We start from the raw sequence: 9,443 nt of genomic DNA on the forward strand, positions 1-9,443 counted from the left end.
AAAAAAGGCTCTCTAGATAAACGTGATTGATGCACATATGACCTCACAGAAGAGAGGGAGCATGCACAGGGTCTGCATGGGTCTGTATTGCACGGGGTCCTAGAGCTGGAAGGAGTGGACACATGCCCTCATCTCTAGTCCAGAAGCTATCTCCAGCTGATAACCACCTACAAATGAAAATTTAGTTTCCTCCTAGGGACTCCTACTAGGGAAACAAACTGCTTTTAAGGGCAGGCTGCATGCCCAGCATAGATGATCAGTAGAAAATGAACTCAGTGGCATCTTTGCGGTTCCTTACCTCAAAATTATGTCAGAACTCTTTCTTTAACACAACACAACACAAAACAAAAAAAGTATCAATTTTATTTTTATTCTTATTTTATTTTACTTACATATCTTTCTTCTCTCTTTTTACCCCACAGGTCCCTTGCTTAATATGGCTTCCAGTTTAGTGTTTTTATGAGATTGCTAAGTGCAAACGGGTGGGTCTGTGTTTCTTGTGCTTTCTCAGTTCTTTTCCCTCTGTTTGCTTTGTCTAATTCTGATGTGTTGGTTTTGTTTTATCATATTATGTTTTATTATAATCCCACGGAAGCCTGCTTGTTTTCTAGCGAAAGACAGAAAGGGGATAGATGAGGAGGGAAGAGAGACTCGGAGGAACTGGGAGGAGAAGAGGGAAGGGAACTATAATCCCAATACAGTGTGTGAGAAAAAAATTCAATAAAAGGAAAAGGGCAAAGACTAATTATTAGGTAAGACTCATAGTTTGCTGCTCACAGAATTTTAGGGTGATGCTGGCTTACCACAGCTGCATGAAACTCTCCCCAGAGAGTCTCTACAGCCCTTCATTCCGATTCCATTTTGTCCAGACATCTAGCTAACACAGGACTCTGGAACCCATCTTTCAAGGAGCTCCACATCATCTAACTTCACAACCCACATCTCTGCCTCTGCACCCCACAGTAGGGCTGCATGTTGTTTTAAGGGCCAACTTACTCTTGACTACTGTAGTGGTTTAAAAGAAAATGGCTCCCAAAGGGAGTGGCACTATTAGGAGGTGTGGCTTTGTTGGAGGAAGCGTGTCACTCTGGGGGCAGGCTTTGAGTTCTCTGCTCAAGTTATACCCAGTGACATAGTTAACTTCCTGTTGGCTGTGGATCAAGATGTAGAACTCTCAGCTCTTTCTCCAGCACCCTGTCTGCTTGCATGGCACCATGTCCTGCCATGGTGATAATGGGCTGAACCTCTGCACTGTAAGCTACTTGATTAAATGGTTTCCTTTTTAGGAGTTTCCTTGGTTATGGTGTCTCTTCACAGCAATAGAAGCCCCAAATAAGATAACTACTTACATGGAGTGGAAATTATACCTGAAATGTCTTTCCCAATAAATGCTTTTTTGTGATGACATCGGCTGGTAACTGTTCAGTAACTTGGCCTCAGTCTACCCAATCATGTTGTTCAGCTAACTTTCAGAGTCTTTTAGTGATCTCACTCTGTTTGTCTTTGGACATTGTATTGCTTGTTTTATAACTCCACCCACTGAAACAGTAGCATGCCTGTCAAACAAATCAAAAGTAAAAAAAAAGCCATAAGTACACATTCAGTGTTCATTGTTAAATCTCCCAGCAAACTGGGTCAGAAACGCCACACCCCAGTAGAATTTTCACATCTCGGCTACTGTGACATAACAAGAAATAATTTGGGTCTTTGTCCCCGTTTACTCTCCATATCCCTTTTCTGGAGCATAGCTCCCCACACATGAATGTTTGGAAATGAAAAGCATCTTTATATACAGCAAAGAAGTGACTGACAGCGAAGGTCCCAGATGGTTAACAGGTGTGGTGGTTCAAATGGGAACACTCCCCATAGGCTACTGGATCCCAGGTGGTGATGCTGTTTGGGGAGGCAGAGGAGGTGTGGCCTTGCTGGCGGATGTATGTCACTGGACAGAGGCTCTGGGAGTTTAAAGACACATGCCATTTCGAGTTTATTCTTTGCTTTGTGTTTGCTGTGCAGGATATGACCTCTCAGCCTCTGCTCCAGGTGCCATGCCTGCCTGCTGCCAGGCTTCCCTGCCATGATGACGATGAACTCCTGGAAGGCCAGATTACCCCTTCCTTTTATAAGGTTGCCTTGGTGGTGATGTTTTATCACAACAATGGATAAGTAACCAAGCCACCAGGGAACCAACTATTGATTAGAGATTCCCTGACCTGAAGGAGCGGAGGGTTACTGAATAACTATTGATCATCATCTGTGATTTGATTGAGCTTTATTATGCATTGGTGCCTCTGCAAATACCCCAAGAGGACCCGGAGACTTAGTACCCATTTCCCCATATCTTACCACTGGCGTCTCTGTCTGAATGCTATATCCCTTTGTAATAAATGGGTAGATGTAAGTAAGCTGTTAAGTTCTGTGGGCCATTCTAGAAACTGTCCGCACCTGAAGCAGGGATCATGAGAAGTTCTGACATATAGCTGGTTGGTCAGAAGTTCTGAATCCCTAAACAGCAATTAGCATTTGAATTATGTCAGAGCCTTGAACCCTTAAATTCTGGGGTCTGACTCTAACTCCAGTAGATTCCAGTGCCGGAATCTAATTAAATTATATTATATGACATGCTGCTGGAGGTGAGCCAAAGACGTGCCTCCTGTGTACACCACCCCTGCACCATATGGCCTCAGAAGGGATGTGCTAAGTGGCAAGGTGCCTGCGTGAGACAAGGAAAAGGTTCTTTCTTTCTACTACCACAGGTAGTTGGCTTCTAGCAACCAGTCTGGGCTTATACAATGAACTACTCTTACTATTATTTGGTGATATCTTGATGGTCCCAGAAGGAATGAGACAAACACCACTTGGTATTAGGTAAAGGAAGATAAGATGAATTCAAAGGAAGCCAGAATGTTCTAGCAGCCCCTGTGAATGGCCAGGTCCTCTCTCAGTAGCTAGTGATTATACTTTGGTGGTTTCCACTTCTTAGCACAGAGGATTTGCTCCCGACCTGTTCAGCTAAGCTTAAGTTCACTTTCTCTGTTGTGCTTCAGGAACACATGTGCCTAATTGCTTCTAGCTATTCTTAGGGTCCGGGGAGTCTGTCTTGACAAGATGCCTTTGCTGTCACTCAATTCACAGCTAATTGGGAGCCTTTCATTTAAAGCCAATTATAACAGTTAATTAAGCTTCAATAACTTGATTTTTCAAAACCTTTTTTATAGGATGAATAAGAAGTCAATTTAATAAAAGAAACAATGTCTTCTTTCTCTCCTACTATCTATAGCTTCATTGTAGAAGAGACTCTGAAATATGAAAACTGCTTATTTTCTTGTTTTGTGAATTTGCAAAAGGCTTTTCGAATTCTTTAAGTGATTCTCTTCTGAGCCATTTTAGGCTGTTCATTTAAATTTCACAGCTATTCATTGAATCCCACTGTAGACTCCTAGCAGGGCCTTCACGAAGAGTAGAGCACACTGTTTCTGACATTAAGTCATGAAGCAGGAGATCATTTACATAATTATTACAGGGAACAGAATCTATTAATACATTTGAAATACAGCATCTACTCCAGGAGATGCAACACTAAGGGAACAGTGACAGTTGGCTGGAGAGAGTGTAGGGTGTATTAGATTCGGGGACGAAGGCAGAAGAAAGGGAAGACTTCTCACAGGAAGAGAGAAGTATGAGGGTTGAGAGAGCAGTTTAGGTAGATAGAACAATGCTGGCAAGGGAGTGGGATGGGGTAGGGTAGACCCCTTGGGGGACCTGGCTCAGCTAGGCATTGGGCCATATGGAGGAAAATGACTGGGCCTGCCCCTTGGCTTCTGACATGAGCACACATTGCGTTCATGGCAATCATCATGTGCTTGACACTCCAAGGACCCTCCAAAGAGCCACAGGGATCTTCTGCACAGTGATGCTATTGTCAGCATGGTGCTCAGAGAAACGCTTGGGTGGCGTTGCTTACGAGGATGGTTTCAGGTTGTCATCACGTGCAAGGACATTAGCGCAGCTGAGCAGGTGGCCGGCTATGGGACAAACGAAGCCCTTCTAAGAGGGAAGAATGGTGTCTACATTTTAAATGGCTGAAATTTTCAAAAGAAGGATAATATTTTGTGACATTTAAAAATTGTATGATACTCAAATAACAGCACATGAAGCAAATATTGAGCCCCTGCTCTATGCCAAGCCCAATTTTAGGCTTCTGGGACATACAACAGGATATCTGCTACTCTGGGCTGTGTTCACTCTTATGGAGAAGGATGTCTCTATTTTTTTCTTATCTGCCCTGGTTTTTCTCCTATGCTGAGGGAAATTATTGTTAGACTCAATTGTAATGATCTTGCATTGGAGTTGATATATGCTAAATCAAGTTGATCTTCTTCCAGCAGGACAGTCCCGTAACCCCTACCTCCCCCTATCAGCTAGAGTTGAATGTGAACCCGCTAAGATTATTATTGACTTTAAGGAGGGAAACCAGGCAATCTTATCTCTGGTAACAACCGATCTAATTTGTCCAAATTCGTCTACAGACTTTAGTCATGGAAAATGTGGAGAATCTTTCTTAAGTACAGATTGCCAACAGCAGCTGCCTACTCTCTACAAATTCTAATGGGTTCTCTGTAAGGGAGTCCCAAACACACATTGTAAACACACAAGGTAAAAAGTCACATAAAGACATCTTTAAAGTCTTTAATAAAGTTTACAGAGAACCCTTTCTGCACAAAACTGCTTTCATATTATATTTACTTATTTTTCATTGATTTTAAGTGATCAGACAAAGTAATGGGATTCATGATATCATCTACACGTATATAAGTAACATTTGGTAAAAGTACTCCTTATTTTTAGTCTAGAGATATTTTCTATTATGTTTTCTTCCTTGATTTAAATATGAAGTATGTCCCCTTGGAGAAAAAATGGACATGAATCATACAAGGTAGAAATGAACCTAAGAACAATTGTCTGCCATCATCCAATACAGCGAGACTCAGTGTGGTGATAAATTTAGATCATGGCTGTGATGCCTTTGGGAGGAGGCCTGGGACACTCCTGAGAGAGGTGCGCACCACAGAAAGAGAAGGACTTGACGTGGGTGTGGATGACCTCACCCACACGGGGTGGGCAGAGTGAGGGGAGAAGAAAAGCTGAGTGTTGAAGGGAAGAAATCACACATTTCAGGTCAGAAAAGGGAGGAATTCCTAAATCATGGCCTGAGAAGGCACTGTGGGGTCAGAGGGAAGCTGAGAACTTGGCATGCCGCTAAGGTCAGCAGGAGAGAACACTGAAGGGCAAGTCCCTGGTCTCAAGAGTCTGTCCTGAGATCTGATGTAGGGGAAACCTGAGAAGCATTTTCTGGATTAGCAACGAGGAATGAAGAGGTCACAATTCCAAACCAGGTTCCCACTGGCATGCTCATGCAGTCAGAATGTGGTGAGCAGGATGTAAGGAAGTGGATGGCTAGGACACATGGTGTCAGGGAAAGCCGTGAGCTTTCCACATACCTATTATGTCGCAGGAGTGAGAAAGAAACTGGCAAGATGTCAAGTCTTGCCCCCATGAAAGCATAAAAAGGTAGTAGCAAGGTGAATTAAAGGCTGCTGGGATTTTTCAGAGGAAGAAATGCAAGGATAATTTTTTTAAAAAAAGACTAGAAAGTACCTAGTTAGAGCTATAGCTGGGATATCATGTGGTTTGATCTGAATTTAGAAAAATTAGCAAGATTAGATAGCTAACGCACTTAAGGAAGGAAATCTGGAAGTAGTAACCTTGAGGAGGACACTTCCTGACATGGTGTGCTTCCTTGTTATTTAAAGATCTTCTGGTCCATTTCTTCTCCTTCCACCTCTGTGCCCATCTCTGAGCTTCCCGTGGTGCCATGTTGGGCCAGAGTGTCCAGAGGTTCACCACCTCCATGGTTCATCACAGCCACCTCCCCGGAGGAGGGCCGGGGGAAGAATTTGCCATTTTCAGTGGAAAACAAGTGGCGGTTACTGGCAATGACTGTGTACTTTGGATCTGGATTTGCTGCTCCTTTCTTCATTGTAAGGCACCAGCTTCTTAAAAAATGAGGATATTTAATTCATCCCTTTAGCAGAATGAAATTTGTTTAGGAGATGTGATGTGAAAATTGGATTAAACTCTTGAACTCTTATTACTAAATAAAAATTTAAATAAATGTGTGACATAAAAAAAAAAGATCTGGTCCATCTGGTCTTCAGAGCCCTTCCCAGCAACACAGTACAAACCCATCACTCACAGTCTCTTCTTTACACAGCTGAACATTTGGAAATGTTTCCACTCAGGAATACCTAGCACATTAAAATTCCTTTTGAGTCAGCTTTGTAAAGTCTTAGCATTTACTTCAACCTGTACTAAGTTGCTGTCTTAGGGTTTCTATTGCTGTAAAGAAACACCATGGCCATAACAACTCTTATGAAGGAAAACATTTAATTGAGACTGGCTTATAGTTTCTGAGATTTAATCCATCATCATCATAGTGGGAAGCATGGCAACATGCAGACAGACATGGTGCTAGAAAAGTAGCTGAAAGTTCTATATCTTGATCCACAGGCAACAGGAAGTAGGCTGTGTCCTACACTGAGGGTAGCTTGAGCATATGAGACCTTAAAGCCTGCCTCCACAGTAACATGTTTCCTTCAACAAGACCACATCAACTCCAACAAGTACATGCTTCCTAATAATGTCACTCCACATAGGCCAAACATTCAAACATGTAAGGCTGTTGGGGCCATTCAAACCACCTCTGCTGTATTTCTGTGTAAATGCACAGAGACAGAGACATGGGCAGGAGATATGGACTACTGCCAAGCCTAGATGTGCAACATACACAAGGTGGGTCTTTAGTTTTGTCCATAGGTGTACCTTTTTTAAAAAATATCATTCAGTTTCTAGCCTTTTATGTTTTGAAACCTATTGTCAATGTTAGCCCTCTCTATTAAGTTTATTCTTTCACAATAGGACCTTGAAGAGAACAAATTTTATTTTTTAAAATAGTCTATGAAAATATCAATAAAGAAGAAAATGACATGGGCATGTGTACACGTGCGTGGCACAGGATAATTCTGTATTCTGTCAAATATGTTTTAAATAAACTCTGATTGGCCAGTAGCCAGGCAGGAAGTATAGGAGGGACAATCAGACAGGAAGTAAAGGTGGGGCAATGAGAATAGAAGTATTCTGGAAAAAAGGGAGCTCTTAAGGCAGTCCTGTCCAGACACTGAAGAAGCAGGATGTGACCTGCCCCACTGAAAAAGGTACTGAGCCATGTGGCTAACATATACTAGAACAATGGGTTAAAATAAGTTATAAAGCTAATAAGAAGCCAGAGCTAATGGGCCAATCAGTTTATAACTTATGGAGACCTCTGTGTGATTTTCTCTGGCACTAAACAGCTAGGGGACCTGGAGGGACAGAAACCCCAACAAACAGGTCCTCATGTTACACGTGTGTGTGTGTGTGTGTGTGTGTGTGTGTGTGTGATTCCTGATTGCCCATCAGAGCATGGTTTTACATACATACACATGAAAGTACTCCATCCACTGGGTGAGGAGGCACATGCCTTTAATCCCAGCACTTGTAAATCCCAGCAGAAGTAAATAGATCTCTGTGAGGCCTAATCTGTAGAGAGTGTTTCAGGACAGCCAGGGTTGTATAAAAAAATTTGTTGCTGGGTCACTCTTCTCTGTCTCTTCAGTCCCCTGGACTGGTTTCTCTCTACCTATTGGGTCTTGCTCGCTAGTTCCCACAGCTGCTTATGAAATAATCACTCTGAGGTTTATCAGTTTCAATTATTTGGGCAATGTCTTAGGCTTCTTACTGGCTAGCTCTAAGCATAAAATTAACTAATTTCTATAGTTTATAATTTATCATGAGGCTTGTGGCTTATTACCTCACATCTTGCTTCTCTGGCGTCTGGCTACATGGCGTCTCCCTGACGCTGCCTTTTCTTTCTCTCTGTATCTTTGTTTGGACTTCCCACCTAGCCTTACTCTGCTGAGCCATTTACCAAAACAGCTTTATTCATCAACCAGTAAAAGCAACACATATGCAGAAGGACCTCCCACACCAACCCTTTCTGTGTGATCTGTGACTTCTGAAGAAGCTTTCTGAATAGTTTGTTTATTTGGTCTGCTGTAATGAAATATCCCTGACTATGTGAATTACAAACAAGAAAAAGAGGCTGTGAAGTCCACGGTCAGGGTTCTGACATTTTCAGTGTCTGGTGAGGGCTCACCTCTTAAATAAAGATGTCTTTCCTGCCCTGCCTTAGTGGAAGGAGCATGCTGGCTCCCTGGCATCACAAATAAACCATTTACCTCTTTACCTTCCAACTTCCTAATTGTCTAATGTCCCCACCATGAGGGTCAGGATTTCAACATATAACCTTCAGAGTATACAAACGTTCAGTCTGCCGTATTCTTCTCGTGACCCCCAAACTCCCGTCTTTGTCCCAGTATCCTCAAAAGTATTAAGCCATTCCAGCGTCAGCTCAAAGTTCGAAGTTCACAGTCTCTAATGTCACCTAAATTAGATGTGAGTGAGACAAAATGGAGGTTGGATTGGTTTTGCGCTAAAGCGCCTTTCGGTTATGAGCATGTGAAATCAGACACGTTGCGTATTTCTAAAACACAGCGATGGGAAATGCGGAGGACAGAAAGTCCCGTTCCAAACAGGAGACGTGGCAAAGAAGAAACAATGGGACAGGTCTCCCCAAGACCAAACCTCACAGTTGAAGAATGATCTTCTTTAGCTCTGTGTTCTGCCTTCCAGGCCCCCTGGGCCTGTGATGCCGCCTTCCACCTGTTCCATGACCTTGGCAGCTGCCTTTCTGCCGCAGCAGGGCCTGGCCCTTCTGGTGTAGCCCACACCAGGGTTTCAGGTCATAGTCTAATAGTTCCTTAGGAACTCGCTCATTCACCATTGGTTTTGTCTAGAATCTCTGGGGTGGTCTCATTCCTAAGGTTGCAATCATCCCAATAGCAGATTCTCTCTGGGATTTTACACTCAGGACTTAGGATGAGCAGCCCCAGTGTTTTCTGAACTGTCCTGAGGTCATTCTGTGTCTTGCTACATCTTTGCATCTGTTTGATGGATGACTAATATCGGAAGGTCATGTGACCATACCATCTCTTTCAAACAGGCTTTCTTCTTGCCCAGCTCTTCTGTTTCCCCATTAATAACATGTCTGTTCTCAAATCTTTTTGTTTAACTTCTTAAATTCTGCTATCACAGAGGGGACCAAGGCATTCCTTCAACACTTAGCCGTCCCCTCAACCAAATATCCAATTTAGTGGTTCAGAAATTCTACCTTCTATAAAAGGTTAAGGACTTGAATATATTTCAACTAAGTTCTTCTTCACTTTTACATGTGGCCTCCTTGTACCAAATATTCTTTAAAAATGTATTTATTTAATTTGTTTTAT

The 9,443-nt window shown here is 42.6% G+C and overlaps 1 pseudogene; it reads left to right on the forward strand.

Annotated features, from left to right (window-relative positions):
• Nucleotides 1-5,875: 5,875 nt before the first annotated feature.
• On the forward strand, nucleotides 5,876-6,068 carry LOC101989475 (annotated as a pseudogene).
• Nucleotides 6,069-9,443: the final 3,375 nt, after the last annotated feature.

Source organism: Microtus ochrogaster, chromosome 15 (assembly GCF_000317375.1).
Source record: "Microtus ochrogaster isolate Prairie Vole_2 chromosome 15, MicOch1.0, whole genome shotgun sequence".
Taxonomy (NCBI): domain Eukaryota; kingdom Metazoa; phylum Chordata; class Mammalia; order Rodentia; family Cricetidae; genus Microtus; species Microtus ochrogaster.